The sequence below is a fragment of the Ambystoma mexicanum genome, chromosome 11 (genome assembly GCF_040938575.1).
Source record: "Ambystoma mexicanum isolate Mex_15411 chromosome 11, UKY_AmexF1_1, whole genome shotgun sequence".
NCBI classification, from domain to species: Eukaryota; Metazoa; Chordata; class Amphibia; order Caudata; family Ambystomatidae; genus Ambystoma; species Ambystoma mexicanum.
Genome location: NC_090934.1, coordinates 822265384 through 822280009, shown reverse-complemented (window position 1 = coordinate 822280009; position 14626 = coordinate 822265384). Strand labels below are relative to the sequence as shown.

The window sequence follows — 14626 nt, the reverse complement described above, 5'->3', positions numbered from 1 at the left end:
TAAGGACTGCATGAGTCTCTGTGGTGCAATCGGTTAGCGCGTTCGGCTGTTAACCGAAAGGTTGGTGGTTCAAGCCCACCCAGGGACGATGCATTTTGGCTCAAAAATTCAGCATGACCAACTATGAACTTCTGTTTACCTCTCGCAGGTCTCGTCTGCTGACGTCCAAAAAATCCAATAAACTGCAAGCAATTCTTCTCGCTTGCTTTAGTTTTTCAAAACTTGCCATTCAATTCATAAACATCAAGACTTCATGGGAAGGGTTTGGCTGCAGGGTGTACTGATGCACAGAAGGAAGCTATCCTAGCCAGTCTACTTAAAGAAGCAATGAGGCTCTGCAGGTGCATGTACGTCTCCTACCTTTATTCTGTCATCAGACACACCAGGTGGACTGCCACAAGGACCTAGTGGCGCAATGGTAGCGCGTCTGACTCCAGATCAGAAGGATGCGTGTTCAAATCACGTCGGGGTCATATTTGCTTTTCCCACTCTGAAATACAAAATTGCTCTTCAGTATCTCGGTATTTCAACCTGACTGCATCTTTGTGCTCTGGGCCTAGTTGTTCTGGCGTTTCGAATGTAAGCTTTGCAGCAGGGAAGTATCATATTGACAGACACCCATGAAGGACATGGTCAACCTTTAAAGCAGGCCAATCTCTATGTTTTACTGGATGCAGCAGAAGTATTTCCTCTTTACCATCTCTTCAAGTGGGCCTGACTGATGTGCTGTTTTGTGCACGCTACGTGGGCTTTGTAAAGCATACCTCTGCCATTTGCATGGCCTCCTAGCGCTGTCAATATTTTCGTGTAATCGCTGAATGCTGCACTGTCCTGGGAACTCTAGGTGTGACTAAAGGATATATGCTGGGGCCCCGAAAGGGGGTTGGCAGTCTAGTGGCAATGCCCATCACTTTGCAGTTTGGGTTTTTGAGTTCAGGTACCGGTCTGGTGTCGGAAACCTGTAAGCGCCCTCCCAATCAACTGTCGGTCCTGGATTGTGAGGATTTCCCCTTATACTGGTCTCAGTAGACACATTTCCATTTTACTTTTTCACTCTCGCATTGCCTATTTCTCTCTCTCTCATAGATACATTATAGATAAGAGAGCCATTGTCAGCGAGAGGGCTTCACAGCACCTTCCCCCATTTCCCTAAGTGCATTGCAAGGGGCTCTGGGAGGCGTGCACATTTGTCTGAAACACAAAGATCCACTGGCAATAACAAGCGTAGGACCCTAGTTCGCATTTCTTAGAATTTGAGGTGGCACTCAGAGTTGTCTCGGGCGTGACAGTACCTTACATAGGAGATGTGCTAATCCCCAAACCCTCTTCCTTTGTCCCACTAATCTGTCCTAGGGCCTCTAGCAAGTTGTTTTCTGAAACAAAGCTTACCTGAACATCCTGTAAAATTGGTAACTTTTCAGTAGCAGTACAGTGCAGTATATAGCATTCCTGTTGCGCACAGCATCTAGATCCAAAAATTGCTTATTCTACCCCAGAAATTAGAATTCACCCAGTCAAACAGAGGGATCTATAAAGAGCATGGCAAGTAGTTAACATAAGCTACTTCCCCCAAGTTCTCTTGGTGCACTCTGCTGCCCTCTTTTAACAGAAGAATGCAACTGCAGGTCTTGCTTCTCAGCAAGGTACCTACATATAGAAACCTTGGTGCACTCTTGCTAAATCTGCTGGAATGTGTCTTCTATTGTGCCCAAGGTGGTTGTGTATTTGGGGACTCAGGGAAGCAAGGGAGCAGTCTAATGTACTGCAGTGCTAAGAGAGGCATGCCTTTTTCAGAAAAAAGTTCAGGTTTTCTGCCAATCAGAAAAAAATAGCAATGCAATCAGGATAAAGGCAGAAAACACATGTCAGTGAGTCTCTGTGGCGCAATTGGTTAGCGCGTTCGGCTGTTAACCGAAAAGACGCTGCTGTTTTTGGCACAAAGACACAGAGTGTTCCACTTAGTAATCCTGAGTCATTTCTCCCGTGTTCTCTGGGTTCAGCCTACTGTCCCCTTTTAACACAAGTGCGCAACTGTGGCTTTCTCCTCATAGCAAGTTATGCCTACACAGAGGACATTTGGTGCACTGTTGATGGGCTCTGTCCTCTACTAAATCCCCTGTGTTTGTGGATTAGGGGAGGTAGGGAAGTGCTTGATACCCTGATTTGCTGTGGGAAATAGAGCTATTTTAGAAATGTTTTCAGGTTGCCTGGGAAGCATAAGCAAACAGCACACCAATCAGGCCCCAGTGTAAGCACTGCATGAGTCTCTGTGGCGCAATTGGTTAGCGCGTCCGGCTGTTAACCGAAAGGTTGGTGGTTCAAGCCCACCCAGGGACGATGCATTTCGGCTCAAAAATTCAGCTTGACCAACTATGAACTTCTGTTTACCTCTCGCAGGTCTCGTCTGCTGACGTCCAATAAACTGCAAGCAATTCTTCTCGCTTGCTTTAGTTTTTCAAAACTTGCCATTCAATTCATAAACATCAAGACTTCATGGGAAGGGTTTGGCTGCAGCGTGTACTGATGCACAGAAGGAAGCTATCCTAGCCAGTCTACTTAAAGAAGCAATGAGGCTCTGCAGGTGCATGTACGTCTCCTACCTTTATTCTGTCATCAGACACACCAGGTGGACTGCAAAGGACCTCGTGGCGCAATGGTAGCGCGTCTGACTCCAGATCGGAAGGTTGCGTGTTCAAATCACGTCGGGGTCATGTTTGCTTTTCCCACTCTGAAATACAAAATTGCTCTTCAGTATCTCGGTATTTCAACCTGACTGCATCTTTGTGCTCTGGGCCTAGTTGTTCTGGCGTTTCGAATGTAAGCTTTGCAGCAGGGAAGTATCATATTGACAGACACCCATGAAGGACATGGTCAACCTTTAAAGCAGGCCAATCTCTATGTTTTACTGGATGCAGCAGAAGTATTTCCTCTTTACCATCTCTTCAAGTGGTCCTGACTGATGTGCTGTTTTGTGCACGCTACGTGGGCTTTGTAAAGCATACCTCTGCCATTTGCATGGCCTCCTAGCGCTGTCAATATTTTCGTGTAATCGCTGAATGCTGCACTGTCCTGGGAACTCTAGGTGTGACTAAAGGATATATGCTGGGGCCCCGAAAGGGGGTTGGCAGTCTAGTGGCAATGCCCATCACTTTGTAGTTTGGGTTTGTGAGTTCAGGTACCGGTCTGGTGTCGGAAACCTGTAAGCGCCCTCCCAATCAACTTTCGGTCCTGGATTGTGAGGATTTCCCCTTATACTGGTCTCAGTAGACACATTTCCATTTTACTTTTTCACTCTCGCATTGCCTATTTCTCTCTCTCTCATAGGTACATTATAGACAAGAGAGCCATTGTCAGCGAGAGGGCTTCACAGCACCTTCCCCCATTTCCCTAAGTGCATTGCAAGGGGCTCTGGGAGGCGTGCACATTTGTCTGAAACACAAAGATCCACTGGCAATAAAAAGCGTAGGACCCTAGTTCGCATTTCTTAGAATTTGAGGTGGCACTCAGAGTTGTCTCGGGCGTGACTGTACCTTACATAGGAGATGTGCTAATCCCCAAACCCTCTTCCTTTGTCCCAGTAATCTGTCCTAGGGCCTCTAGCAAGTTGTTTCCTGAAACAAAGCTTACCTGAACATCCTGTAAAATTGGTAACTTTTCAGTAGCAGTACAGTGCAGTATATAGCATTCCTGTTGCGCACAGCATCTAGATCCAAAAATTGCTTATTCTACCCCAGAAATTAGAATTCACCCAGTCAAACAGAGGGATCTATAAAGAGCATGGCAAGTAGTTAACATAAGCTACTTCCCCCAAGTTCTCTTGGTGCACTCTGCTGCCCTCTTTTAACAGAAGAATGCAACTGCAGGTCTTGCTTCTCAGCAAGGTACCTACATATAGAAACCTTGGTGCACTCTTGCTAAATCTGCTGGAATGTGTCTTCTATTGTGCCCAAGGTGGTTGTGCATTTGGGGACTCAGGGAAGCAAGGGAGCAGTCTAATGCACTGCAGTGCTAAGAAAGGCATTCCTTTTTCAGAAAAAAGTTCAGGTTTTCTGCCAATCAGAAAAAAATAACAATGCAATCAGGATAAAGGCAGAAAACACATGTCAGTGAGTCTCTGTGGCGCAATTGGTTAGCGCGTTCGGCTGTTAACCGAAAAGACGCTGCTGTTTTTGGCACAAAGACACAGAGTGTTCCACTTAGTAATCCTGAGTCATTTCTCCCGTGTTCTCTGGGTTCAGCCTACTGTCCCCTTTTAACACAAGTGCGCAACTGTGGCTTTCTCCTCATAGCAAGTTATGCCTACACAGAGGAAATTTGGTGCACTGTTGATGGGCTCTGTCCTCTACTAAATCCCCTGTGTTTGTGGATTAGGGGAGGTAGGGAAGTGCTTGATACCCTGATTTGCTGTGGGAAATAGAGCTATTTTAGAAATATTTTCAGGTTGCCTGGGAAGCATAAGCAAACAGCACACCAACCAGGCCCAGTGTAAGCACTGCATGAGTCTCTGTGGCGCAATCGGTTAGCGCGTTCGGCTGTTAATCGAAAGGTTGGTGATTCAAGCCCACCCAGGGACGATGCATTTTGGCTCAAAAATTCAGCATGACCAACTATGAACTTCTGTTTACCTCTCGCAGGTCTCGTCTGCTGACGTCCAAAAAATCCAATAAACTGCAAGCAATTCTTCTCGCTTGCTTTAGTTTTTCAAAACTTGCCATTCAATTCATAAACATCAAGACTTCATGGGAAGGGTTTGGCTGCAGCGTGTACTGATGCACAGAAGGAAGCTATCCTAGCCAGTCTACTTAAAGAAGCAATGAGGCTCTGCAGGTGCATGTACGTCTCCTACCTTTATTCTGTCATCAGACACACCAGGTGGACTGCCGCAAGGACCTCGTGGCGCAATGGTATCGCGTCTGACTCCAGATCAGAAGGTTGCGTGATCAAATCACGTCGGGGTCATATTTGCTTTTCCCACTCTGAAATATAAAATTGCTCTTCAGTATCTCGTTATTTCAACCTGACTGCATCTTTGTGCTCTGGGCCTAGTTGTTCTGGCGTTTCGAATGTAAGCTTTGCAGCAGGGAAGTATCATATTGACAGACACCCATGAAGGACATGGTCAACCTTTAAAGCAGGCCAATCTCTATGTTTTACTGGATGCAGCAGAAGTATTTCCTCTTTACCATCTCTTCAAGTGGGCGGACTGATGTGCTGTTTTGTGCACGCTACGTGGGCTTTGTAAAGCATACCTCTGCCATTTGCATGGCCTCCTAGCGCTGTCAATATTTTCGTGTAATCGCTGAATGCTGCACTGTCCTGGGAACTCTAGGTGTGACTAAAGGATATATACTGGGGCCCCGAAAGGGGGTCGGCAGTCTAGTGGCAATGCCCATCACTTTGCAGTTTGGGTTTGTGAGTTCAGGTACCGGTCTGGTGTCGGAAACCTGTAAGCGCCCTCCCAATCAACTGTCGGTCCTGGATTGTGAGGATTTCCCCTTATACTGGTCTCAGTAGACACATTTCCATTTTACTTTTTCACTCTCGCATTGCCTATTTCTCTCTCTCTCATAGATACATTATAGACAAGAGAGACATTGTCAGCGAGAGGGCTTCACAGCACCTTCCCCCCTTTCCCTAAGTGCATTGCAAGGGGCTCTGGGAGGCATGCACATTTGTCTGAAACACAAAGATCCACTGGCAATAAAAAGCGTAGGTCCCTAGTTTGCATTTCTTAGAATTTGAGGTGACACTCAGAGTTGTCTCGGGCGTGACTGTACCTTTCATAGGAGATGTGCTAATCCCCAAACCCTCTTCCTTTGTCCCAGTAATCTGTCTTAGTGTCTCTAGCAAGTTGTTTTCTGAAACAAAGCTTACCTGAACATCCTGTAAAATTGGTAACTTTTCAGTAGCAGTACAGTGCAGTATATAGCATTCCTGTTGCGCACAGCATCTAGATCCAAAAATTGCTTACTCTACCCAGAAATTAGAATTCACCCAGTCAAACAGAGGGATCTATAAAGAGCATGGCAAGTAGTTAACATAAGCTACTTCCCCCAAGTTCTCTTGGTGCACTCTGCTGCCCTCTTTTAACAGAAGAATGCAACTGCAGGTCTTGCTTCTCAGCAAGGTACCTACATATAGAATCCTTGGATCACTCTTGCTAAATCTGCTGGAATGTGTCTTCTATTGTGCCCAAGGTGGTTGTGTATTTGGGGACTCAGGGAAGCAAGGGAGCAGTCTAATGCACTGCAGTGCTAAGAGAGGCATGCCTTTTTCAGAAACAAGTTCAGGTTTTCTGCCAATCAGAAAAAAATAGCAATGCAATCAGGCCAAAGGCAGAACACACATGCCAGTGAGTCTCTGTGGCGCAATTGGTTAGCGCGTTCGGCTGTTAACCGAAAAGACGCTGCTGTTTTTGGCACAAAGACACAGAGTGTTCCACTCAGTAAACCTGAGTCATTTCTCCCGTGTTCTCTGGGTTCAGCCTACTGTCCCCTTTTAACACAAGTGCGCAACTGTGGCTTTCTCCTCATAGCAAGTTATGCCTATACAGAGGACATTTGGTGCACTGTTGATGGGCTCTGTCCTCTACTAAATCCCCTGTGTTTGTGGATTAGGGGAGGTAGGGAAGTGCTTGATACCCTGATTTGCTGAGGGAAATAGAGCTATTTTAGAAATATTTTCAGGTTGCCTGGGAAGCATAAGCAAACAGCACACCAATCAGGCCCCTGTGTAAGAACTGCATGAGTCTCTGTGGCGCAATTGGTTAGCGCGTTCGGCTGTTAACCGAAAAGACGCTGCTGTTTTTGGCACAAAGACACAGAGTGTTCCACTTAGTAATCCTGAGTCATTTCTCCCGTGTTCTCTGGGTTCAGCCTACTGTCCCCTTTTAACACAAGTGCGCAACTGTGGCTTTCTCCTCATAGCAAGTTATGCCTACACAGAGGAAATTTGGTGCACTGTTGATGGGCTCTGTCCTCTACTAAATCCCCTGTGTTTGTGGATTAGGGGAGGTAGGGAAGTGCTTGATACCCTGATTTGCTGTGGGAAATAGAGCTATTTTAGAAATATTTTCAGGTTGCCTGGGAAGCATAAGCAAACAGCACACCAACCAGGCCCCAGTGTAAGCACTGCATGAGTCTCTGTGGCGCAATCGGTTAGCGCGTTCGGCTGTTAATCGAAAGGTTGGTGGTTCAAGCCCACCCAGGGACGATGCATTTTGGCTCAAAAATTCAGCATGACCAACTATGAACTTCTGTTTACCTCTCGCAGGTCTCGTCTGCTGACGTCCAAAAAATCCAATAAACTGCAAGCAATTCTTCTCGCTTGCTTTAGTTTTTCAAAACTTGCCATTCAATTCATAAACATCAAGACTTCATGGGAAGGGTTTGGCTGCAGCGTGTACTGATGCACAGAAGGAAGCTATCCTAGCCAGTCTACTTAAAGAAGCAATGAGGCTTTGCAGGTGCATGTACGTCTCCTACCTTTATTCTGTCATCAGACACACCAGGTGGACTGCCACAAGGACCTCGTGGCGCAATGGTAGCGTGTCTGACTCCAGATCAGACGGTTGCGTGTTCAAATCAAGTCGGGGTCATATTTGCTTTTCCCACTCTGAAATATAAAATTGCTCTTCAGTATCTCGTTATTTCAACCTGACTGCATCTTTGTGCTCTGGGCCTAGTTGTTCTGGCGTTTCGAATGTAAGCTTTGCAGCAGGGAAGTATCATATTGACAGACACCCATGAAGGACATGGTCAACCTTTAAAGCAGGCCAATCTCTATGTTTTACTGGATGCAGCAGAAGTATTTACTCTTTACCATCTCTTCAAGTGGGCCTGACTGATGTGCTGTTTTGTGCACGCTACGTGGGCTTTGTAAAGCATACCTCTGCCATTTGTATGGCCTCCTAGCGCTGTCAATATTTTCGTGTAATCGCTGAATGCTGCACTGTCCTGGGAAGTCTAAGTGTGACTAAAGGATATATACTGGGGCCCCGAAAGGGGGTCGGCAGTCTAGTGGCAATGCCCATCACTTTGCAGTTTGGGTTTGTGAGTTCAGGTACCGGTCTGGTGTCGGAAACCTGTAAGCGCCCTCCCAATCAACTGTCGGTCCTGGATTGTGAGGATTTCCCCTTATACTGGTCTCAGTAGACACATTTCCATTTTACTTTTTCACTCTCGCATTGCCTATTTCTCTCTCTCTCATAGATACATTATAGACAAGAGAGACATTGTCAGCGAGAGGGCTTCACAGCACCTTCCCCCATTTCCCTAAGTGCATTGCAAGGGGCTCTGGGAGGCGTGCACATTTGTCTGAAACACAAAGATCCACTGGCAATAAAAAGCGTAGGTCCCTAGTTTGCATTTCTTAGAATTTGAGGTGACACTCAGAGTTGTCTCGGGCGTGACTGTACCTTTCATAGGAGATGTGCTAATCCCCAAACCCTCTTCCTTTGTCCCAGTAATCTGTCTTAGTGTCTCTAGCAAGTTGTTTTCTGAAACAAAGCTTACCTGAACATCCTGTAAAATTGGTAACTTTTCAGTAGCAGTACAGTGCAGTATATAGCATTCCTGTTGCGCACAGCATCTAGATCCAAAAATTGCTTACTCTACCCAGAAATTAGAATTCACCCAGTCAAACAGAGGGATCTATAAAGAGCATGGCAAGTAGTTAACATAAGCTACTTCCCCCAAGTTCTCTTGGTGCACTCTGCTGCCCTCTTTTAACAGAAGAATGCAACTGCAGGTCTTGCTTCTCAGCAAGGTACCTACATATAGAATCCTTGGTGCACTCTTGCTAAATCTGCTGGAATGTGTCTTCTATTGTGCCCAAGGTGGTTGTGTATTTGGGGACTCAGGGAAGCAAGGGAGCAGTCTAATGCACTGCAGTGCTAAGAGAGGCATGCCTTTTTCAGAAACAAGTTCAGGTTTTCTGCCAATCAGAAAAAAATAGCAATGCAATCAGGCCAAAGGCAGAACACACATGCCAGTGAGTCTCTGTGGCACAATTGGTTAGCGCGTTCGGCTGTTAACCGAAAAGACGCTGCTGTTTTTGGCACAAAGACACAGAGTGTTCCACTCAGTAAACCTGAGTCATTTCTCCCGTGTTCTCTGGGTTCAGCCTACTGTCCCCTTTTAACACAAGTGCGCAACTGTGGCTTTCTCCTCATAGCAAGTTATGCCTACACAGAGGGCATTTGGTGCACTGTTGATGGGCTCTGTCCTCTACTAAATCCCTTGTGTTTGTGGATTACGGGAGGTAGGGAAGTACTTCATACCCTGATTTGCTGTGGGAAATAGAGCTATTTTAGAAATATTTTCAGGTTGCCTGGGGAGCATAAGCAAACAGCACACCAATCAGGCCCCAGTGTAAGCACTGCATGAGTCTCTGTGGCGCAATCGGTTAGCGCGTTCGGCTGTTAACCGAAAGGTTGGTGGTTCAAGCCCACCCAGGGACGATGCATTTTGGCTCAAAAATTCAGCATGACCAACTATGAACTTCTGTTTACCTCTCGCAGGTCTCGTCTGCTGACGTCCAAAAAATCCAATAAACTGCAAGCAATTCTTCTCGCTTGCTTTAGTTTTTCAAAACTTGCCATTCAATTCATAAACATCAAGACTTCATGGGAAGGGTTTGGCTGCAGCGTGTTCTGATGCACAGAAGGAAGCTATCCTAGCCAGTCTACTTAAAGAAGCAATGAGGCTCTGCAGGTGCATGTACGTCTCCTACCTTTATTCTGTCATCAGACACACCAGGTGGATTGCCACAAGGACCTCGTGGCGCAATGGTAGCGCATCTGACTCCAGATCAGAAGGTTTCGTGTTCAAGTCACGTCGGGGTCATATTTGCTTTTCCCACTCTGAAATATAAAATTGCTCTTCAGTATCTCGTTATTTCAACCTGACTGCATCTTTGTGCTCTGGGCCTAGTTGTTCTGGCGTTTCGAATGTAAACTTTGCAGCAGGGAAGTATCATATTGACAGACACCCATGAAGGACATGGTCAACCTTTAAAGCAGGCCAATCTCTATGTTTTACTGGATGCAGCAGAAGTATTTCCTCTTTACCATCTCTTCAAGTGGGCCTGACTGATGTGCTGTTTTGTGCACGCTACGTGGGCTTTGTAAAGCATACCTCTGCCATTTGCATGGCCTCCTAGCGCTGTCAATATTTTCGTGTAATCGCTGAATGCTGCACTGTCCTGGGAACTCTAGGTGTGACTAAACGATATATGCTGGGGCCCCGAAAGGGGGTCGGCAGTCTAGTGGCAATGCCCATCACTTTGCAGTTTGGGTTTGTGAGTTCAGGTACCGGTCTGGTGTCGGAAACCTGTAAGCGCCCTCCCAATCAACTGTCGGTCCTGGATTGTGAGGATTTCCCCTTATACTGGTCTCAGTAGACACATTTCCATTTTACTTTTTCACTCTCGCATTGCCTATTTCTCTCTCTCTCATAGATACATTATAGACAAGAGAGACATTGTCAGCGAGAGGGCTCCACAGCACCTTCCCCCATTTCCCTAAGTGCATTGCAAGGGGCTCTGGGAGGCGTGCACATTTGTCTGAAACACAAAGATCCACTGGCAATAAAAAGCGTAGGTCCCTAGTTTGCATTTCTTAGAATTTGAGGTGACACTCAGAGTTGTCTCGGGCGTGACTGTACCTTTCATAGGAGATGTGCTAATCCCCAAACCCTCTTCCTTTGTCCCAGTAATCTGTCCTAGGGCCTCTAGCAAGTTGTTTTCTGAAACAAAGCTTACCTGAACATCCTGTAAAATTGGTAACTTTTCAGTAGCAGTACAGTGCAGTATATAGCATTCCTGTTGCGCACAGCATCTAGATCCAAAAATTGCTTACTCTACCCCAGAAATTAGAATTCACCCAGTCAAACAGAGGGATCTATAAAGATCATGGCAAGTAGTTAACATAAGCTACTTCCCCCAAGTTCTCTTGGTGCACTCTGCTGCCCTCTTTTAACAGAAGAATGCAACTGCAGGTCTTGCTTCTCAGCAAGGTACCTACATATAGAAACCTTGGTGCACTCTTGCTAAATCTGCTGGAATGTGTCTTCTATTGTGCCCAAGGTGGTTGTGTATTTGGGGACTCAGGGAAGCAAGGGAGCAGTCTAATGCACTGCAGTGCTAAGAGAGGCATGCCTTTTTCAGAAAAAAGTTCAGGTTTTCTGCCAATCAGAAATAAATAGCAATGCAATCAGGCCAAAGGCAGAACACACATTCCAGTGAGTCTCTGTGGCACAATTGGTTAGCGCGTTCGGCTGTTAACCGAAAAGACGCTGCTGTTTTTGGCACAAAGACACAGAGTGTTCCACTCAGTAAACCTGAGTCATTTCTCCCGTGTTCTCTGGGTTCAGCCTACTGTCCCCATTTAACACAAGTGCGCAACTGTGGCTTTCTCCTCATAGCAAGTTATGCCTACACAGAGGACATTTGGTGCACTGTTGATGGGCTCTGTCTTCTACTAAATCCCCTGTGTTTGTGGATTAGGGGAGGTAGGGAAGTGCTTGATACCCTGATTTGCTGTGGGAAATAGAGCTATTTTAGAAATATTTTCAGGTTGCCTGGGAAGCATAAGCAAACAGCACACCAATCAGGCCCCAGTGTAAGCACTGCATGAGTCTCTGTGGCGCAATCGGTTAGCGCGTTCGGCTGTTAACCGAAAGGTTGGTGGTTCAAGCCCACCCAGGGACGATGCATTTTGGCTCAAAAAATCAGCGTGACCAACTATGAACTTCTGTTTACCTCTCGCAGGTCTCGTCTGCTGACGTCCAAAAAATCCAATAAACTGTAAGCAATTCTTCTCGCTTGCTTTAGTTTTTCAAAACTTGCCATTCAATTCATAAACATCAAGACTTCATGGGAAGGGTTTGGCTGCAGCGTGTACTGATGCACAGAAGGAAGCTATCCTAGCCAGTCTACCTAAAGAAGCAATGAGGCTCTGCAGGTGCATGTACGTCTCCTACCTTTATTCTGTCATCAGACACACCAGGTGGATTGCCACAAGGAGCTCGTGGCGCAATGGTAGCGCGTCTGACTCCAGATCAAAAGGTTGTGTGTTCAAATCACATCGGGGTCATACTTCCTTTTCCCACTCTGAAATACAAAATTGCTCTTCAGTATCTCGTTATTTCAACCTGACTGCATCTTTGTGCTCTGGGCCTAGTTGTTCTGGCGTTTCGAATGTAAGCTTTGCAGCAGGGAAGTATCATATTGACTGACACCCATGAAGGACATGGTCAACCTTTAAAGCAGGCCAATCTCTATGTTTTACTGGATGCAGCAGAAGTATTTCCTCTTTACCATCTCTTCAAGTGGGCCTGACTGATGTGCTGTTTTGTGCACGCTACGTGGGCTTTGTAAAGCATACCTCTGTCATTTGCATGGCCTCCTAGCGCTGTCAATATTTTCGTGTAATCGCTGAATGCTGCACTGTCCTGGGAACTCTAGGTGTGACTAAAGGATATATGTTGGGGCCCCGAAAGGGGGTCGGCAGTCTAGTGGCAATGGGCATCACTTTGCAGTTTGGGTTTGTGAGTTCAGGTACCGGTCTGGTGTCGGAAACCTGTAAGCGCCCTCCCAATCAACTGTCGGTCCTGGATTGTGAGGATTTCCCCTTATACTGGTCTCAGTAGACACATTTCCATTTTACTTTTTCACTCTCGCATTGCCTATTTCTCTCTCTCTCATAGTTACATTATAGACAAGAGAGACATTGTCAGCGAGAGGGCTTCACAGCACCTTCCCCCCTTTCCCTAAGTGCATTGCAAGGGGCTCTGGGAGGCGTGCACATTTGTCTGAAACACAAAGATCCACTGGCAATAAAAAGCGTAGTTCCCTAGTTTGCATTTCTTAGAATTTGAGGTGACACTCAGAGTTGTCTCGGCCGTGACTGTACCTTTCATAGGAGATGTGCTAATCCCCAAACCCTCTTCCTTTGTCCCAGTAATCTGTCTTAGTGCCTGTAGCAAGTTGTTTTCTGAAACAAAGCTTACCTGAACATCCTGTAAAATTGGTAACTTTTCAGTAGCAGTAAAGTGCAGTATATAGCATTCCTGTTGCGCACAGCATCTAGATCCAAAAATTGCTTACTCTACCCCAGAAATTAGAATTCACCCAGTCAAACAGAGGGATCTATAAAGAGCATGGCAAGTAGTTAACATAAGCTACTTCCCCCAAGTTCTCTTGGTGCACTATGCTGCCCTCTTTTAACAGAAGAATGCAACTGCAGGTCTTGCTTCTCAGCAAGGTACCTACATATAGAATCCTTGGTGCACTCTTGCTAAATCTGCTGGAATGTGTCTTCTATTGTGCCCAAGGTGGTTGTGTATTTGGGGACTCAGGGAAGCAAGGGAGCAGTCTAATGCACTGCAGTGCTAAGAGAGGCATGCCTTTTTCAGAAAAAAGTTCAGGTTTTCTGCCAATCAGAAAAAAATAGCAATGTAATCAGGCCAAAGGCAGAACACACATGCCAGTGAGTCTCTGTGGCGCAATTGGTTAGCGCGTTCGGCTGTTAACCGAAAAGACGCTGCTGTTTTTGGCACAAAGACACAGAGTGTTCCACTTAGTAAACCTGAGTCATTTCTCCCGTGTTCACTGGGTTGAGCCTACTGTCCCCTTTTAACACAAGTGCGCAACTGTGGCTTTCTCCTCATAGCAAGTTATGCCTACACAGAGGGCATTTGGTGCACTGTTGATGGGCTCTGTCCTCTACTAAATCCCCTGTGTTTGTGTATTAGGGGAGGTAGGGAAGTGCTTGATACCCTGATTTGCTGTGGGAAATAGAGCTATTTTAGAAATATTTTCAGGTTGCCTGGGAAGCATAAGCAAACAGCACACCAATCAGGCCCCAATGTAAGCACTGCATGAGTCTCTATGGCGCAATCGGTTAGCGCGTTCGGCTGTTAACCATAAGGTTGGTGGTTCAAGCCCACCGAGGGACGATGCATTTTGGGTCAAAAATTCAGCGTGACCAACTATGAACTTCTGTTTACCTCTCGCAGGTCTCGTCTGCTGACGTCCAAAAAATCCAATAAACTGCAAGCAATTCTTCTCGCTTGCTTTAGTTTTTCAAAACTTGCCATTCAATTCATAAACATCAAGACTTCATGGGAAGGGTTTGGCTGCAGCGTGTACTGATGCACAGAAGGAAGCTATCCTAGCCAGTCTACTTAAAGAAGCAATGAGGCTCTGCAGGTGCATGTACGTCTCCTACCTTTATTCTGTCATCAGACACACCAGGTGGACTGCCACAAGGACCTCGTGGTGCAATGGTAGCGCGTCTGACTCCAGGTCAGAAGGTTGTGTGTTCAAATCACGTCGGGGTCATATTTGCTTTTCCCACTCTGAAATACAAAATTGCTCTTCAGTATCTCGTTATTTCAACCTGACTGCATCTTTGTGCTCTGGGCCTAGTTGTTCTGGCGTTTCGAATGTAAACTTTGCAGCAGGGAAGTATCATATTGACAGACAGCCATGAAGGACATGGTCAACCTTTAAAGCAGGCCAATCTCTATGTTTTACTGGATGCAGCAGAAGTATTTCCTCTTTACCATCTCTTCAAGTGGGCCTGACTGATGTGCTGTTTTGTGTACGCTACGTGGGCTTTGTA

At 46.1% G+C, this 14626-nt stretch overlaps 10 non-coding genes across 10 annotated transcripts; all 10 read left to right on the top strand.

Annotated features, from left to right (window-relative positions):
- The first annotated feature begins 14 nt into the window (after window positions 1–14).
- On the top strand, window positions 15–88 carry TRNAN-GUU (transfer RNA asparagine (anticodon GUU)). Its single transcript has one exon. It is a non-coding gene; the product is annotated as a tRNA-Asn (tRNA).
- A 313-nt stretch (window positions 89–401) lies between these two features.
- TRNAW-CCA (transfer RNA tryptophan (anticodon CCA)) lies at window positions 402–473 on the top strand. The gene has a single exon. It is a non-coding gene; the product is annotated as a tRNA-Trp (tRNA).
- A 1790-nt stretch (window positions 474–2263) lies between these two features.
- Window positions 2264–2337, top strand: TRNAN-GUU (transfer RNA asparagine (anticodon GUU)). The gene has a single exon. It is a non-coding gene; the product is annotated as a tRNA-Asn (tRNA).
- A 302-nt stretch (window positions 2338–2639) lies between these two features.
- On the top strand, window positions 2640–2711 carry TRNAW-CCA (transfer RNA tryptophan (anticodon CCA)). Its single transcript has one exon. It is a non-coding gene; the product is annotated as a tRNA-Trp (tRNA).
- Window positions 2712–4887: 2176 nt separating this feature from the next.
- Window positions 4888–4959, top strand: TRNAW-CCA (transfer RNA tryptophan (anticodon CCA)). Its single transcript has one exon. It is a non-coding gene; the product is annotated as a tRNA-Trp (tRNA).
- A 2179-nt stretch (window positions 4960–7138) lies between these two features.
- Window positions 7139–7212, top strand: TRNAN-GUU (transfer RNA asparagine (anticodon GUU)). The gene has a single exon. It is a non-coding gene; the product is annotated as a tRNA-Asn (tRNA).
- A 2174-nt stretch (window positions 7213–9386) lies between these two features.
- Window positions 9387–9460, top strand: TRNAN-GUU (transfer RNA asparagine (anticodon GUU)). Its single transcript has one exon. It is a non-coding gene; the product is annotated as a tRNA-Asn (tRNA).
- A 313-nt stretch (window positions 9461–9773) lies between these two features.
- Window positions 9774–9845, top strand: TRNAW-CCA (transfer RNA tryptophan (anticodon CCA)). The gene has a single exon. It is a non-coding gene; the product is annotated as a tRNA-Trp (tRNA).
- A 1790-nt stretch (window positions 9846–11635) lies between these two features.
- On the top strand, window positions 11636–11709 carry TRNAN-GUU (transfer RNA asparagine (anticodon GUU)). The gene has a single exon. It is a non-coding gene; the product is annotated as a tRNA-Asn (tRNA).
- Window positions 11710–12022: 313 nt separating this feature from the next.
- Window positions 12023–12094, top strand: TRNAW-CCA (transfer RNA tryptophan (anticodon CCA)). Its single transcript has one exon. It is a non-coding gene; the product is annotated as a tRNA-Trp (tRNA).
- Window positions 12095–14626: the final 2532 nt, after the last annotated feature.